Below are 16,950 nucleotides of genomic sequence, written 5' to 3'. Positions count from 1 at the left end.
CACCACAGCGCCTGCGCGGGACGCTGTGCCGCTCCGCCTTCAATCCCGCCCTGATCCCCACCTTAAACCCCCCACGATCGCGCTCTCTTTCTCAGAGGGAAACCCTGCGATAAGCAGCGCTACGGGGCGCTGCGGCAGGGAAACGCAGCACGGGGGGGTGCATCTTTCCTTTGTGCGCCTGTCCCGCACAAAAAACGCGCATCTTTTTGTCCAACGTTCTGTCAGGAAGTGGGTTTGTTCTCCACTGACAGCGTCCTGGAGCGTTCCCACTGCAGGGTTGCCTTCTCCTGAGGTTTGGTTGTGGCTCATACTGAATAACGGGTGGGGCTGGAAGCGTCACCATGATGGTTAGCAGTTCGCATCACGAAATCCCATCTTCAGTCACCATTGTTAGCGCTGGACAGCTATTGTGCTGAGAGCACCCGAAGTTCATACCTCAGGTTACGCTTCAGAACTGCCATCATCCCTTCTGTCAGGCCAGAGGAAAAGGTCTTTTGGGCCTACAAAGCAGAAGGGTCACCTCGTGAGAAACGTTTCCTCACAGAACTCTGTGGAAAAACCTACTGAGCACGCTGCTGTTGCTTGTGGGGTTCACCAGTGCCATCCTGCAGCGGTTTCACGCTTGAAGAGCAGTCGCAGCCCCAAGGAGCAGAGCCAGACCTGCCATTCCAGTTCCCCGCTGTCCCGCTCCATGCCAAGTCTGAGTGCACCCAGGCTGAGCAGGGAACCCGTTCTTCCAGTCCTCTCCCTGCTCCCAGCAACGTGAGCAGGGAGCTCCTGCCATGACGTGCGGTGGGACAAGAAGTGGGTCGGGGAAGTCAGCAGGCACAAAGGGCCTGGAGAAAGACAGGCTCTCCAGGGCAATGGGAAGGAGTTGGGCTGGAGAGGGGATCTGCCTGCAGGGAGGGATGAAGCAGAGCTCGTGCACAAGCCTGGAACCAGCCTGCTGGGAGAAGACTCAGAAACAGAATAGGAACAGGAGAAAAACGGGAACGAAGACCATCTGGAAAACTGTCATATCTACTGGCAGCAAGAGTCTGAGATGCACTGGGAGCATTCCTCATCCTCTTAGAGTGCTGGACTGTGTGCAGGAGAGCCAAGCTATTTCTTTCCACTTTTAGAGCAAATTTCCACATTGCTGATGGCCTACATAGATATTTAACACAGGATTATATTGCTGTGTTGTTGTTTTGTTTTGTTTTTAAGGCTACCTTTACATGAGAGAGAAACAGACATGGCAAACTACATTAAAGCAACATTAGTTAGGCTGCAAAACACTCCCTAGTTATGAAATACCAGAATAAAGGTTGCCAGTGCAGACAGATAGGCCTGGCTCTGATGCTGAAACAAGGTCAAGGAACAAAGGTAAAAGCCCAAATAACTTAATTTCCTATAAAAATTAGATGTAGGTATTTTATGTATCTTGCAGGGGACTGCAGGAAAAGCAAGCACCGTGCTGTGGCTAAGGTGTGTGCTGCTCCAGGAAAGTTCTGCAGCCTCAGGACGGTGCCCCAGACAGAGGCTTGCAATGCAATAGTTGTGCAGCCTGCAAGGCCTGGTTTGACATTCTGAAGTCTTATCTGCAGAAGTGAAGAACTCTAACAGATAGAACTGTGATAAATGAGAATTTATTCAACTTTGACTAAGTTTTATTCAGCTTTGCCACCTTGTATTTTCTGACAGAATCAGGCGATTTCTAATTGGATAGCTAAAATTAAAAGATATTTTTTACTATTCCATCTGTATGCCTGGATTCTTCATCTGTAAAATATGGGTGATACCAGTTCTCACAACAGCGTTGAGAAAATGAATTAGAGTTTGTGAAGCACTTGGATACCATAGTGATGAGCACCATGCAGAAGCCCAGGAGGAAATGAATAAATCTGTCTTCAGAACAATATTTGAATAGCATGCAGTAAATAAAGCATGGGCCACATAGTGAACAGCAAGGAGAAAATAAAATTATTACTTAGTGAGCACAGCCTATTCTGCACAATGAGCAAGGCTGGGAACCTGTCGAAAGAGCAGCATGTGATCTAATTACAATTAAATAGTGCATCACAATGCAAATGCACAAAAGGCGACAAATCACAGTTGCATAGGCCACCATAACATTGGCATTTCTTAACTTTGAAACTCTTGAATTTAAGGAAAAAAAAATACCTCTAGGCTGCAGATGTCTAATATCTATGCATAAACAACTCCCTTCCTTTGTAACAGTTGAAGAAAGTTTTACCTCACCTGTGTCAGCCACTTCTAAACTATAGAGTGGAAATTGTATTTCTCCTCTTGGAGATATCTAAGCCTTAGAATCAAGATTTAATGCTGTCACTCAAATGTTGACACTGCACGTGTGTGATCAACAGAGACAGAGAGTACTCTCCAGAGGGAGATCCAGAGGAAGACCTTAATTTTAGTGATTAAATTTCTTTCTTTTGCTTGAGGTTCTTCTCATTTAAAGCCAAGCTACTGTTTTTTGGTGCAGAAATAAGGTTACAGAACAAAGACAGCTTCTCTGACCTTTTGTGACTCCCTGAGGCTAGCACTGAACCTTTCTGACTCCCGGTGAGATCTGGAAGCACTCTCGAGCTGCTGTGAGTTGCACTGGGTTGGCTGTTACCAACAAGAAGAGCAATAAAATTAAAATTCAGTGGTTCGGCTGCACTCTAGTTATGTCCGCTTCTCTGATCATAATCTCTCTATTGCTTAGCAGGATTTGAGTTAGCAAAGAACTGTAATCCTGATTAAGAGAATTTCCCATTACTGGACATCCTCAAGCAGCTGGAAAACGTAATTTTGGGGTAAGAAGGAACTGCAGCATAAATAAGGACCTAGCTCATTAAGTTTAAGATTTACATCTAAGAGATACTCACCTCAACATTAATCTGTTGTGCTGCATCCCTTGGGTAGGCGTTACAACCATAGACTTCTGGCAAACAGTTTGATTGTGCCTGCATAGGTTGCCGTACTGATCACCGCAGACTAGCATGATGGGCTCTCTTTCATTGTTCAACAGGGACTAGATTTTATTTTTTTCTGTTTTTCATATTTATTGGTCACAGATGTGGTTTTGCAAGCTGCTCCAAGGTTAGAAGTCATAACTCCTGACATTGCAGAGCAAATTCTAGGTTAGTAGGCTATTTGCCAGAAGGCCTCTAACTCTAGCACATATTTATGTCCTTCCTGATGTCAACAGCTAGATAATTCCAGCTCCTCGCTGGAGGCAGGGGGTCACAAATGGGAGCAAACATTCCACAGTCACCACAATCCATTGTTTCTCAGAAGTCTGAAAGGAAGAGTGAACTCCTTTGCTTGACTTGGTGTTTAATAGAGTCCGAAATGGGAGTGGAGCAGCTGGTGTGAAATGCTTTTAATGGCTTGGTCTGCTAAGGAGTTGTTGAGATCTAATCCTATGTTTGTTTACTCAGGGATTTCAAGTGCAGATAGAGGAAACGAAGAATCCAAAATGCAAGGCTTACCAAATCCAATCCACACTCTAAAGCACAATTTCTTGATTATCAGAATTGCATAATGATGAGGGATGCGGCTGTCTGGGCGCTCAGAGGCAGAGAAATGCAGGTAACACCACAGGCAAAGCCAAGCATTAAGTGCAGTCAAGGGGAGTTCTGCCATCTGCTTAACCAGAGCATCTTTGGAAGCCTGTTATGGGATGACACTGTGCTACAGTCATTCACAGCGTTATCAGTTACACACAGTTCGGTGCTTTTCTCTCTGTTTTGGTGGCTGTCATAGGATTTTTTTTCTTCAGTGAGACTTTTAATGGAGACATGCTGCTAACTGACCCCTCATTTTTCTTTCCTGTTGGCAACACCCTCACTTTTCCAGGCTTCCCACTTCTCACTGAGGTTCTGTATTGCATTTTTGGACTGAAAGACTCTTTCTGTGCCCAAAAAGAGAAGAGACAGAGGGTCCGTGCCCTCTTATGTGAACAGGATCAGCCTCCTCTGCAGCTTAAAAACCACATAAGCCAGGCAGGGATTCCAGGTGGTGTTTATCCCAAAGCATTTCCAACAATCCCACAAGAATGTTAATTACTGACACCAACAATCTTGTTCTCATTCATATAATGGGAGTGCCTAAAGGTCTTACCTGAGGTTGGTCCTATTGTATTAGGCACAGTGCACACAGTAAAAGCAAGCCCTTTCCTCAGAGAAAGCAGAAGGAAAAACGAACCAAGGAAAAGTACAATCAATAACTTCAACCCGTGTGTCTCTACTGCTGTTGGAGGTCTCAGATGGCTTTTATCTCACTCTCCTACTCTAGATATTTAAAACTGAAGAGATATATGTATATATAATGATTCCAGGAGCCCCTGTTGTAAATATTGACTAAAGTATTTCTATTTGAAATTGCAGAAACTGAAGTCAGAGAAGTCATTTCAGTCACAGAAGTGACAGTGAAGTCACAGAAACTTGTGGCAGCACTGTAAATATGAACAAAATTACTTCAGTCAGATAATATAAGTGTTCAGAAACAATGGCACACATCATTAGTAAGATGTAGTGAAGATTGGGATGATGATCTGCAGAAACGGGGAAGAATACTGACATTAGATTATAGATGTGGACCGGGACAGAGTCCTGCTGTAGTGTGACTGATTTGTTCAAACACTTCTCAGGTATCCCTTTCAAGTCAGAGTTTTAGGCCTGCTTCCTGCTACTGGAATGCTACTCTGAATCTCATCACCCTTCCAAACACTGTGAAGGAATTTCTATAAAATGTAACGGGTTCTTCATGGAAGAGATATTGGATTTGTTTATTTTTCCTAGAGGAATGGAAGCCAAGAAAGGCAGGGAGCCGTGCTGCTGCTGCAAAAGTCCAGAGGAGAGCATTGTTATGGAGCTCATAGAGGAGAGTAAGGAAGTCTCCTTGCAGAGGGTAGCAGCAGTGATTCAGCCCTGATTTGCTAAGAAGAGAAACAAGCTTCTGTTCCCAGCAGCTTCTAGTTTGAAAGCAGAGCTACGCCTTGAATCATTCTGCATAAATTTTATTGTAATATCATTTCTAACCTCTTGCAAATTTTGAGCATCTCCAAAATCAGTGCAAGTTTGCCAGCATTTCTTCCTGGTTCACAGAAGTTCAGCTCCTCACCCCCATCAGTACTCTCTGACTCTCTTGGATGCAGGACTGAGCAATCTGGAGAAAGAAGGGACAGTTTTAAAAACAAGAATGCATTTCACACAGAGGAGTGGTACCACACTGACAGCTTTAGCAGATAAAACGTGGGCAGCCTTCAAATAGGTAAAGTGTTTGACTCGCTAAGGCTGTCAATCTGGCACTTTTCACACACATTAATTTTACTTTCTTTTTTTGCTTAAACATCCCTTCAGGGCAACAGCTCTGGAAAAACACCACCATCCTGCCACTTCTCCATGCTCCTCCCAGGAGACCGGTGATGAAAGCCAGGAGAGCAAAACATGCAACTCTGATGGGATATGAAATGTGGGTGATCGTGCCATGAACTGCTGCATCTTCCTGACAGTCATGCTGCACGTTAAGCACATCAGGATCTATATGTCTGCTGTCACAATGTGGTTTTATCACATATTTTTATTTCCTTAGCACCTGAATGGCAGCTTTAGAAATCAAATTACAATCTGAGTGCTACAGGCTGCTGTCCCCTGACTGAGCCACTAAATCAGACTAATTGAAACAACAAATAAGCCCAAATAGCAGTTCTTTAGGAAAACGTTGCCCTTACAACACGCTGCTTTTACTTCTAACTTAACTTGACCGGACTTATTGACTAGCTGGTATTTCTGCTACTGTATTTGAAGTCTATCGATTCTTAGAAATATGAAATGAGTTTCAAAGAGGTCAGAATGTGACTTTGTGTCCAAGAGAGACACAAAGACATTCAGAAACACTAAAGGGAGCAGTGGGAACTACAGAAACCTAAATAAGGTTTCTGGTTCACACCAACAGAGATCAGTGGCTATTGAAGGTCACTGCCCATTGGCAGCTATGTGCCTTGCCCAGAAAGAGGACAGGGGCTGAACCACTTCAGCAAACCGGTGCCACATTGCAAGAAGATGCTGCCCAGGCTGTCGTTCCAACTGCCACCCCTCCACTAACACAAATTTTTGGGAAGGAAGATGCTCTGAGGACCTAAGGTTGAAATGGCATGTCCTCCTCCAGCGCAGAGCGAGGTACGTGCTGGCAGGGAAGTCTGGAAGGAAAATGCTCTAAACAAGATAGAATTTGCAGAAAAGCAGGATGCCTACACAACACTCCCAAAGGCACTGAGCTAAAACGGATCGTTACCGAAGACTGGAGAGAATTTAAATGTTTGGAATAAACTTACATTGCCAAAAAAGGAAAATTAGAAGAGAAAAAGGCTGAGGATATCAGAAGTAGCCTTCATTTCTGAAAGTACAGAAGTGGATGTATTCAGCGAGAAACCATTTCTCAAAATGATTTGCATTCCATGTTCAAAAATCTTCATTGAGGGCTGAAAAGAATTTGAGGTTTATGTCTATATTGTCTGGAATTAACATTTACATTCTACGAAGAAGAGAAACTGTATTCTTCAGATGTGAGCCCTCTGAGGCAGGTAACAAATAAGATATATTTAACAAAGGAAGAAAAGCATTCCCACAAATCTGCTGTTTTTCTAGCCCCCAAATGGCTGCAATCTGCCTTCAAAACCCTCTTTCAGGCTGATGCTGGCTCCACGATCTGTTAGTTTTGTCTAAACCACTCTTTCTAATGGTAGTCCAGCTTCTTCCTTCTGACCTCTGCTGCACTCGCCAGGTATCAGGCAACAGTCATCTGGTCCTTCTGGCATTGTTGTCACCATATCTGTGTGAGCCACTACCTCTCCTGCTGCCAGGTCATTCTAGAAAGTACTTGGAGAAAAGACAGCATAGGGGATGACAATGTCTAGGATTACTGACATGTTTCTGATGTTTACTGCTACTACTGCTGTTAATGTGTGTTTTTACTGAAGAGCAGAACTCATGTATTGTGCTCAGCTTACAAAATCTTGCATTTCACCTAAAAATAACAGCAATTATGTCCATGCTAGAAGGACTAAGCACAGAAAGCTCTATGATTCTTTAACCTGAATAATGTATTTGCAAAGTTGAAAAGCAAATTGAACTCAGGTAAGCGATCAGATCTGACTGGGTTTGAGAACAAACCACTCAGTAGCAGATTTCTGACTCACAATTAATGTGGGCATCAGTAAGTCCCATAATGGATCTGTTGAATCACAGCAGCTGACTTGGAGACCACTTTTTAAGGGTCTGAGGTCAGCAAACCAACCTTTTAAAAACACACTGGAAAGTCACCAGCTCCCTACTATTGCTGACTGGGAGAAGGCGAAAGTCTGCAACAGAAGGGAGTAGGACAGAGGTCTGCAGTGCTCAGAAGCAAAAAAAAAACAAACAAACAAACAATGGAATAGAACAGTGGAGTGAGCAACAAAAAGCAGTTCCACCTTGGAAAAAGAGGTGGGAACTCAGGTGATGACACCAAGGATATGCAAACGCCAACACAGCACGGACAAAATCCCCATTCACAGTACTTCAAGGTCCTGAAGTGGGTAGGGTGACACTGTAGCAGAGCGTGAACAAACCACAGCCTGAAAGATAAAGGGAAATTCAGTAACTGGAAGTTGTGTGCCAACGAGGAACAGCGCTAATTAGCTCCAAAAGCTACAAGCAGTCTCTTGAAAATGGGCAGAAGTGAGTGAAGTGCTTCAAGTCAGTGCTCACCCTGACCTTCTTTCCAACTAAAGGATTTTGCTGTTAAATGCATGGGGAACCAACAGACAGCAAAAGAGATGGCCTGAAATATTAGCAGCCTGTACAGCTGTTCTGAAAAGCATTAGAAAAATACCTTCACCAGAGCACCTGAACAATAGTGAGGATTTAAAAAAAATAGGGAAGTCTGCACAGGGTGCTGAGTAAAGCTGAACAGAGCTCTCCTATCGTAAAGCTCATCTCCTACATAAAATTCTTGTGTGAAATACAGCAGACATTAGAGGAAGGGGTGAAAAGGCTCACAGCTCTGTGAAAGATAAGAGGAAATGCAGAACTGACAGCAAGTGGACACTCATGGGTCACCAGAGAAAGGGGAAAGACATAACCCTTTGTGATTACAGTCAAGCACAAATAAATACGTAGGGAAAAAAAAAAAAAACATTTTCTGTTTCCTGTAAAGAGTAAAGTTGGGGGGAAGTGGACTATGCCAAATATTTCTCTCTGCTGGAGGCATCAGCGGGGTTCTGACAGACATGTTAGGAAAACAGAGCACACGTTTGTGCATATTCAATAGCCCCTATGGGAGACATAATTTTCTCAGGCAGCCATTTGGGTTGTGTTTGGCACTTGAACTGTTTCATGGGCTTTGATAGCCTAGGATTTGCGTAGATGATGTTTTGTTCTGCGGGAAGAGAGCAGAAGCACATGACCAAAGGCTCAGATCAGCTTTTGAAAGACCCAGACCAGTAGAGCTCAACCAACAAAACTCCTTTGTAATGGAAATGCCATACCTAGGCATGAAATTAGAAAAGCAATGTGTACAAGGAGATTACAATGAGATTGAAGTCATCCCCAGTATTCCTGCCCTAGCAGAAAAGAATGCAAAGTTGAGATACCTTCGAGTAGTGAACTGTCTACCCAATTTAGCTGCCCAAGCAATCAATGACAGATCTTTATGTGCAGGAGCATTCTGCAGAACTAACGTACAGATCTTCACAGGGAAGCTGAAAGGAGCTAATTAATAGCCCCAGATAAACAGAGCTAAGTGCAAAACTGGACATAGATCTTTACAGACCAGTGCTGACCGAGCAGAATTCTCTCCTTGCACTCTCACTAGCACTTATGACCCCAGTGAGGCATAAAGATTAATGCTTATACAAAAAGCATTTGTGTTCCACTTTTCATGAAGCGCTTGTAGGCTGACTGCTTGAATGTTTTGTCTGGTTTCAATTAGAGGTAGTACTGGTCTTTACATACAGCCTTAGCTGGGAGTAGTTTTTCTCTGGACAGTTCAAGCCACTAACACCCCCTGTCCCATTCAAGAGGAGCCTGAAGTGACACCTTTCTATCCTTATCTTTACAATCATGAGCAAGTTAACTCAATAATAAGCCAGCCTCTGTTTACGTTCCCAAATGACCAGCTCCATTCCTGTCAGCAGGGCTGCCCTGTCTGCGGCGCAGTCTGAAGCCCTCCAGTGCCCTGAACTCCTGACTATTCACAGTTAACCCACAAATGACTGGGCAGGCAGGGGATGTTGAAAAGTCATGTAAATTCTCTTCGTACCCAGGAGGTGCGGTGTAAGAGGCTTCAGGAGGAATTTTGAGGCTTTCCTGGACCACTGGATGCTTCCCAGGGCATCACACATACCAAACAAACTTTCTTAAACTCTTCTGCTATGTGCAGAGGGGATGCCAAGGGCCTCTGTCATCATGCCAAACACTCTGGTGAGCTGAATGCACTCACCAAAAGAGGGAAGCCAGCTCACTGTGTAAGCAGCAAGCTTCTGAAGATGTGTATGCTGAGTCAACACCTAGAGGGAAGCATCTTCCTGTTTGACTCCACTCGCTCTCTTAATTAGGTTTCTGTAATTGTACAGCAGTAGGGAAAAGCTGAGTTCCTTTGGAGAGATACTGCAGAAGTAGCTAATGTACATCTTCCAACATCAAGGCCTATCTAACAGTAGGAAGAGTTCCCCAGCCACCACTACATACCCACAGAAGCTTAGGGCTGTGTGCTACGGTTGATCTGCCTTTCCTAGGAAAGGTAAAAAGACACAGATTTGAGGACTGGACTCCACATGGAGTCCATGCAGTCGCACACCTGGGATAAAGCTGTCCTCCAAAACAACCAAACAACCTACAGCAAGCTCTCATAGGAAAGGGGCAGAGGGAGCAGCCTCCACAGCCTGTGCCTCCCCTCCTCTGCAGAAGGCAGGCACAAAGACCTGGTATCCTCCTCCCCGACTGGGCACTGAGAACAAGTGCTGCGTTATCACTCGTACAGCACAGATTTCACATCAGATGTCTGGATATAACCTTAAACCTCCCTTCATTTCTGTGGAGCACAGCAACACCTCCACAGTGCTTCAGTGTCACTGTTGAACTCAGCAGCCCCCCTTCAAGACCTAGGGGTGGAAGGTCCAGCACAAAAAAGTATTTATTTTAGAACTAAACTAAGGTAAAAGAGGACATCAGATAACAGAAACAGCCTGAAGGTGCGGGTAGGATTTAGAGAGATGTAATATGTTTGAGAAAGGTGAATTTCAGGCTTAAGGGCTGCAACTGATCTCAGCCCCCTCACCCCGGCTGACATCGGGCACTGCAGAGCAGGCCATGCCGTTCCCCCAGCCAGCTCCCTCAGCAACAGCTTCTCAGAGGTGCCTTTCTGCGTAGAAGCTAAAGATCATTAAAATCTTCCAGAGGACAACCACGAGACCCAGCCAACATTCCTTCCTTCAATAAATAAAACAGTTTCTAGCATAGGCGGCTCTGTGAATTATTGCAGAGCACATAATAGTCCCTGTATTTCCCTACACAATCACTACGCTCCCCAGATCTAACTCATTACTGTGCTTAGCGAAGCGCTTTGAACTGCCTCAAGCATGAAAAGCACCATATAAGAACAAATTTTATTCTCATAAAAAGGTATTAAGGCAAGTTAGAGGCACTATTGACACACATGATATGTTATAATTGGCAAACGTTCACAAAGGCAAAATCCAGATTTGTGCATCAAGCTGGAGGGTACCTGTATGCACGTGGATTTTGGCATGAGTGCATCCCCTCCTCTGCCCTACGGCAGCCCCAGCCCCCACAGATAAGCTCTCAAGCTGCTTGAGAGCCACAGCAAAACAGCCGTCTTGTTTAGGAAGAGAAATCAGGACTCTGCCTGACCTGATTTTAAAAGGGCACATGAACATTGCTGGCTGATGTCTGGCAATATCCGTCTGCCCGTCAGTCCTTCCTGACCCATCATTCCCCCACAACCATTTCAGCCAGCATCACACCACCACCAAGGATCAGAACTGCACCCTTGCACCTTAGCTGAGGCGTGTTCCTGTCTCACCCTGTCCACACACCAGCTCTGCTCAGCTGTGACCTGCAGCACCCTCTGTTGTTCCCGTTCTGGGCTTCACCCAGCCCTTGCTCCCTGCCAGGACTTCTCCTTTCCTGTTTCACTTTCTGTCTTCCAAAAGGCTCTGTCTGTCCTGGCCTGGACTCTCATTCCCTGCTCTCTTGCCAAATACACTTTTTTTTTTCAAAAAAGAGAAAAAGAAAAAGAAATGGAGAGATGCTGTAGATACAAGATTGAGACAGCTGAAGTCCTTCTTGTTAGGCACAGCTTGAACCCTGGTAAGTTCTAGTGACCCAGAACTCCTTTGGAAGTGTGAGGTCACGTATCTACATGAAATTCTTCATGTCAGTACCGTGGTTAAGGATGTTATTGGAGAAGCCAGGAATGTTCTTGGGGCTGCTGGTGGTGGGCAGAACTTTTGCATGGGCCTACAGGAAAATGTTGGGCTGTCCCAAGCTGATGTCATGTCCCAGAGGGACATCAGAGTCAGCACTCTCACTGCCGTCATTGCCAGCGACCAAGACAAATACATTAAATATTAAAGGGAATATTGAGAAATAACAAATACTAATACAGAAACCACAGCGCTATGTGCTTCAGGCACATGTGTATGCACGTGTCTGCAGCCTGCCCAATGCACTCATGCAATCATCCAAGCTCCTGGCCCAGAAGCTACACTCAATCCCTCACACTTTCCACAGCCCTGAATTCCTTCTTTAAGAAGGAAGCCCCGTGGCCCATTTTAAAGCACTAGCAGCTGCTTTGGGGCTAGACAGCACAGGGTTTTTCAGCAGGTTTCAGCAGTTTCTCTTTGGGCTATGAGGTATTCGGGAAGCTGCAGAGGTCACTCACTCATCCCAGAGGAGAAAGCTATGCCCCCCGTCATACATTTATTTGTGCACGATGGTGCTGATGCAGCTCCAGGCCTGCCTTGCAGCTTCGTGGTCCATCACACAGCCTTGTGAGTAGGTGAAGGAAAGGCTAAGGGAAACCTCCAAACACCTGAAGCACTTTAGGCTTCCTATTCCATGGGAGTGAGCAATGGGGGAAGCATACATGCATTGTCACCTTCTCCAAAGCCTGCACACCGACATCCTCATTCACTTCTTATTCATCCTTATTCACTTCTGGCACTGCCCACAGGCTTCAAGAAGAACTGAGCTCAAGCCTCAGGATTTAACCCACGATGCACCTACACATAAAAGATTTGCATGTAAGGAGAGGTCACAGGACAGAAATGCCATTCTGCAAGGACCTGACTATGAGATGGAACACTGGGCCCATGGCGACAGTTGTGTTGAGAACAAATATTTCTAAAGAAAGATTTGGTGCATGCAGTATTTCTGTTTCAAGCACACAGGAAACACTGCTTGAGAGCCTTAAATTCAAGTGTGCACTAAAAGGTTTTTTATACCTCTCAATCTAGTTACATTTTCTTGGCTGCCCTCCACTCTGCCCACAAAGTGCTACAGGAAAAGGAGGAAACTCTTATCAGCACGCACAAAAGTAGGGACTTTTCTTCCTTCACACAATGAAGAACTATTCAATGGGAGTACAGTCCCACAGGTCCCTTACCCATCTGCCCAGTGGCCTGCCTGTCCTCACCGCTGTTTCAGCTGAGAATGAATTCAGAGGAGTGACCTTGGTGTTGACCAGTAGGACGAGACCTGGACAAGTGATGTGCTCACACAGCTTCATTTTTAGATCTTTCTCTGTGGGAGAAATTGAGAACCACAAATGTTCCACCAAACCTACTCATCCAATTACTGGAGCACTTTGAAAAGGTGATATGGATCAGCCTGTCATCCCAAGCTTCTTCCAGAGCGTACCATGAGCGTGCAGACGCTGCACTTCTGAGAAGCACCAAGAACCAGACAGATTAGCTTTGTGGCTTTTGTTCATTGGTTCTGACTTGCTTTTGACTTCTTGCCTGCACCCTATTAACACCCCACGGTGCAGTTGTGTTTGACTTCACTATAACAAACCCTGATTTATATGGCCTCACACAATTCCTCCTCCTTGTGGCCTTGAGAACGGCCTAACAGGAATACTAAAATGGAACCCATTTAAATCAGTCACTACCGAAGTAGCAGACAGCTTCAAAGAGTATTATCTCTGTGAATCAAACTTCACTCTTTCTGAATAATCTGTTGGTTTTGGTTTTTTAATGAAATGTAGCTTATTGGGGTTTGGCAGATGCTGACACATCCTCCAATGAGTAGACTTAAAAAAACAGGTGAAAGCATGACTAAGGTTCACAGAGCTGCACAATGTAAGGGAGAATAGATCCACAGGAAAATCAAATGTGCTACATTCACCATTCAGTCACTCAATTACAAGTATCTGAGCAGCTGTCCAGTGAAAGGAATTCCAGTTCCCTATTCTGTGGAGCATCTCTGAACACCTCTGATGCTATTCAATGGGCAGTGCAGCAGAGCCAGTGTACTCCTTCCTGTACCCGTTATCTATGGATAATGTGCCCACTGCTTACCACGCTGCTTGTTTAGGAATGTGGCTTTTCTTTGGTACAACGAGAGCACTACAACTATGTGCTGCACGTGCCAAACAGGCAGGGTGGGGTGGGCTAGGAAGGAGGAGAGAGGCTTCGGCTCAGAATGACAGTACCTATTTTTAGGCTCCCAAAGCTGTGCTGCTCCCACTCTGATCTGACGATCCAACACGTGTCACTCGAGATGTCACCAATCCCAGGCAGCCGTGACAGTTTGCTGGGCGTCAGCATCCCGGGGGAGGGAAGCAATTTTTCTGAAGTCCGTAGCAGGAACACTCTGTATCATGGTAATTTGATTCACGTTGTTTAATATTTAGATCAAGTTGGGTTTGGGTTGTTTTTTGTTGTTGTTGTTTTATGGTTTTTTTTCAGACTGAACATATCATTGTAATACAGGAGATATGTACCTGGCTTATTCCAGACTGACAGCCCTGAGACACATAAAATAAGGCATGACTGGGGAAAATCCATGTCCCAGGTAATGGCAGTGTTTACTGAGGGCTGTGCAGTATTTTTATAGCACTCCAGATGCTGCAGTCCGGTCCTTCAGAGACCCAACCATCCATCTGCTTTGTGGGAACAGCCCTCTGCATACTCTTAACCTGCTACCAATGTGAGACAGGGGATAGCTCAGCCCTCCCGACACCCCATGGTGACAACTATTCATGTACCTGAATCCTTAGGCACAACCCAAACACAAAGCCCACCTGCAGGAAGCACAGTCAGGATGTGGTCACAGCTATGGACTGATCTGAAAAGCCAGAGTGACCTCAAAGCTGAGCGAGCTGAAGGAGGACGGGGCTGGCAGAGGTCCTCTGGGCCAGCAGCACACCATGTCACTCACTGCCACTTCTGCCAACCACCCAGCCCAAATTCACCTGGATTCTTTTCCAGCAGATGTTGACTGGGGGCACAGCACCATTTTATTTAATCGAGGTGGAGTTTTGGTTCCCACAGAAAAAAACCTGGAACCAGAGTATATTTTCATGATCAGTGACTGCAGACTGGTAGAAAATGTCCGTGCTGCTTCTTTCTGCTCCACTCTGTGCCTTTGAAGTCATGGTAACAGCTTTTGGACTCAATCCTCTGATGAGACTCCTTGATTTATTAGGTAAAACATCTGGAAAAAATGAAGACTTGTGGCAGTGTAAATCCTCCAGAAAGAGCAGAGAGGTTTCCTTTGAGCAGCACTCCTGTCAAAACTCGAGGAAACCTGAGCCCTGGCGACTGTCTCAGGGCTGCCTGGCGGTTGCAGAGCTGCAGCCCAGAATGGGCCCGTTCATGTTTCACCCACTGGCCCAGAAAGCAGCAGGCAGGCTGGGCTGAGGCCACCACCACATCAGCCAACAGCCCTCAGTGCTGGGATCATGCCACAGCTCACTAAATGCTTTTCATGAGCTCTTGCAGCTTGAATGTCGGTAGCAATTCTGCCCTTGACATTAATAAGGTAGCTCCTGTTATAAATCACTGCATACTGTGGAAGCAGTATGAAATGTAAAATACCTCTCTCCCTCAAAGAAAAAGCCCAGAAGCACAGATTGGCCAGAAAGGCATAGTTCAGGTCACCTGTGCTGTGCTTCTGTACTGATGAGGGGTGACTTTTCCATTCCCCAAATACAAATGGAGCAACACTGGCTTCAGCAGGAGACAAACATTGCTACCCTTGGATAACGCTGATTTGGATGGACAAAGCCTGTACAGGTAACGAACAAGGAGACTTGCATTTTGTGAAGCAGATTTGGGAGAAGCTCTGAACGAAAGCAAATGAGAAGAGAGGAGGAATGGAGCGGCAGGAGCAGCTTGCTTTGCTTTGGAGTTGCTGCTGCTGGTTCTCCGATGAGATGTGTGTGCAGGGGCACACGTGTGTGAGCACAGCTGTGTGCGAACCTGTGTAAAATACCAGTTAGATGATGGTGAAGCTAGAAAGCACAGAGGTACTTGACTCAGAATTATTTACTCTCTGCCTCCTCCATACACCAGCCCATGTTCCAAATTTCAGCATTCATGCTTTTCCCCCAGAGAGCCATCTTTTGACAGTTATTTTCCCATCTAAATCCCCCTTCCAGCCATTTGAACACCACAGTTCAAACACCAGCCTGAGTGCCAACGTTCTTTTTGCAGGGGGTGTGGCATTGGCAGAGAGGGTAGGGGGAGATTGGGGAGTATTTTTTTAATCAGATAAATAATTGCTGGGAAACCAGCCACTTCTCTCCATTCAATTTATACTCTATGGGGAATCCACCTAATACCCCTTCTCCGAGTGTGAAGCAGGATGAGATGCTGTATCAAAGCAGGGAGGAATGCAAAAGATGGGATGGAGTGCTGGGAAAAAACAACCTGAGGAAGGGGCTATGCAGAAGCAGGAAGGCAAGAAGCAAAGCTGGAGGCATGCACGCATCTCTTCGGATGAAGGAGGAAAGGAGAAAATGGCAAAATGGAGTGAGCTCAGCTCTAAACAGGGTTAGATGAGCAGCAGGACTGGTGTCAGGAGCCTCGCACCTGCAGGGAGGCAGCAAAGCTTGAGGCAGGTCCAGGGCTGTGCGGGACACAGGTTCCTATGGAGTACTGCCTGAATCTGCAGAATGAGCAGAGTGATTTCACCCCAGCTCCCAGCAGAACTGGGAGCGTGCCAGTTCACCCCACCAGTGTAATTGGAACTGATTAATGCTTTGTTGGCCGAGGACTGGGAATGGAGACAGCTCCCAGCACATCAGGTTTCAGACATGCTTGCAGGGCAGCACGTCTGGGCAGCCTGCCCTGCCGTCTGGGCATACCTTTTGTTTTGTACTGCTCCAACACCTAAGGCCCCAACCAAGACAAGGCTGCTTTGTGCTGGGCGCTGCATGTGCACGCAGCAAGACGGGCTGCGTCCTGAAGAGCTTGCAGCTAACCAGACAGACAATTAGAGGTGGGGAGTGGAAACAGGTGCACAGAAAAGGAAATGATTTCCCTAAGCTCACAGGTGAGTCAGTGTCCAAACCAAAACCAGAACGTGCTGCCTGATACCAGGCCACAGCACTCGCTTCTCTCCCGTGTGCTAAAACCAACAAACCAACTCTCCGCCGTTACGCTTCTCACTGACTGTACATTCACAGAGTTTGTGAGGAATTGCAGGGCAATGGCACCTGAGCAGCGTCACAGCATGTGTTCCTGGCCTTTTCTGCTGCTGCTGAACAAAGAATGAAAAGCTTCAGTAGGAGAGTTGGCAATGAGCTCAGGAGACAAGAGGGCTTCTGAGAAAGGTTGCCCAGGCTGTGGGAGTGACTGCAGTACACAATGGTAGAAAATAAAGGAATCGACTCAGCAGGAGGCAAAGGGGAGCATGTGGAAGAGTAACTGGAAAGCTGCAAGGAGAATAT

The 16,950-nt window shown here is 45.9% G+C and overlaps 1 long non-coding RNA gene across 2 annotated transcripts in view; it reads right to left on the bottom strand.

The window, feature by feature from the left end:
- Nucleotides 1-2,762: 2,762 nt before the first annotated feature.
- LOC109369572 overlaps nt 2,763-16,950 on the bottom strand; it is a 97,458-nt gene continuing 83,270 nt past the window's right edge. The window contains exons 12-16 of one of the 2 annotated variants that reach the window (XR_004161011.1): nt 14,470-14,711; nt 13,708-13,868; nt 12,658-12,794; nt 12,151-12,274; nt 2,764-5,157 (exon numbers count right to left, since the gene is read on the bottom strand). This is a non-coding gene — a long non-coding RNA (uncharacterized LOC109369572). Of the gene's footprint in view, nt 5,158-12,150; nt 12,275-12,657; nt 12,795-13,707; nt 14,712-16,950 lie in introns of both variants that reach the window. The other variant, XR_004161012.1, reaches the window with a different exon arrangement.

The sequence above is a fragment of the Meleagris gallopavo genome, chromosome 12 (assembly GCF_000146605.3).
Source record: "Meleagris gallopavo isolate NT-WF06-2002-E0010 breed Aviagen turkey brand Nicholas breeding stock chromosome 12, Turkey_5.1, whole genome shotgun sequence".
In the NCBI taxonomy this organism is placed as follows: domain Eukaryota; kingdom Metazoa; phylum Chordata; class Aves; order Galliformes; family Phasianidae; genus Meleagris; species Meleagris gallopavo.
This window is presented reverse-complemented; position numbering and strand designations above follow the sequence as displayed.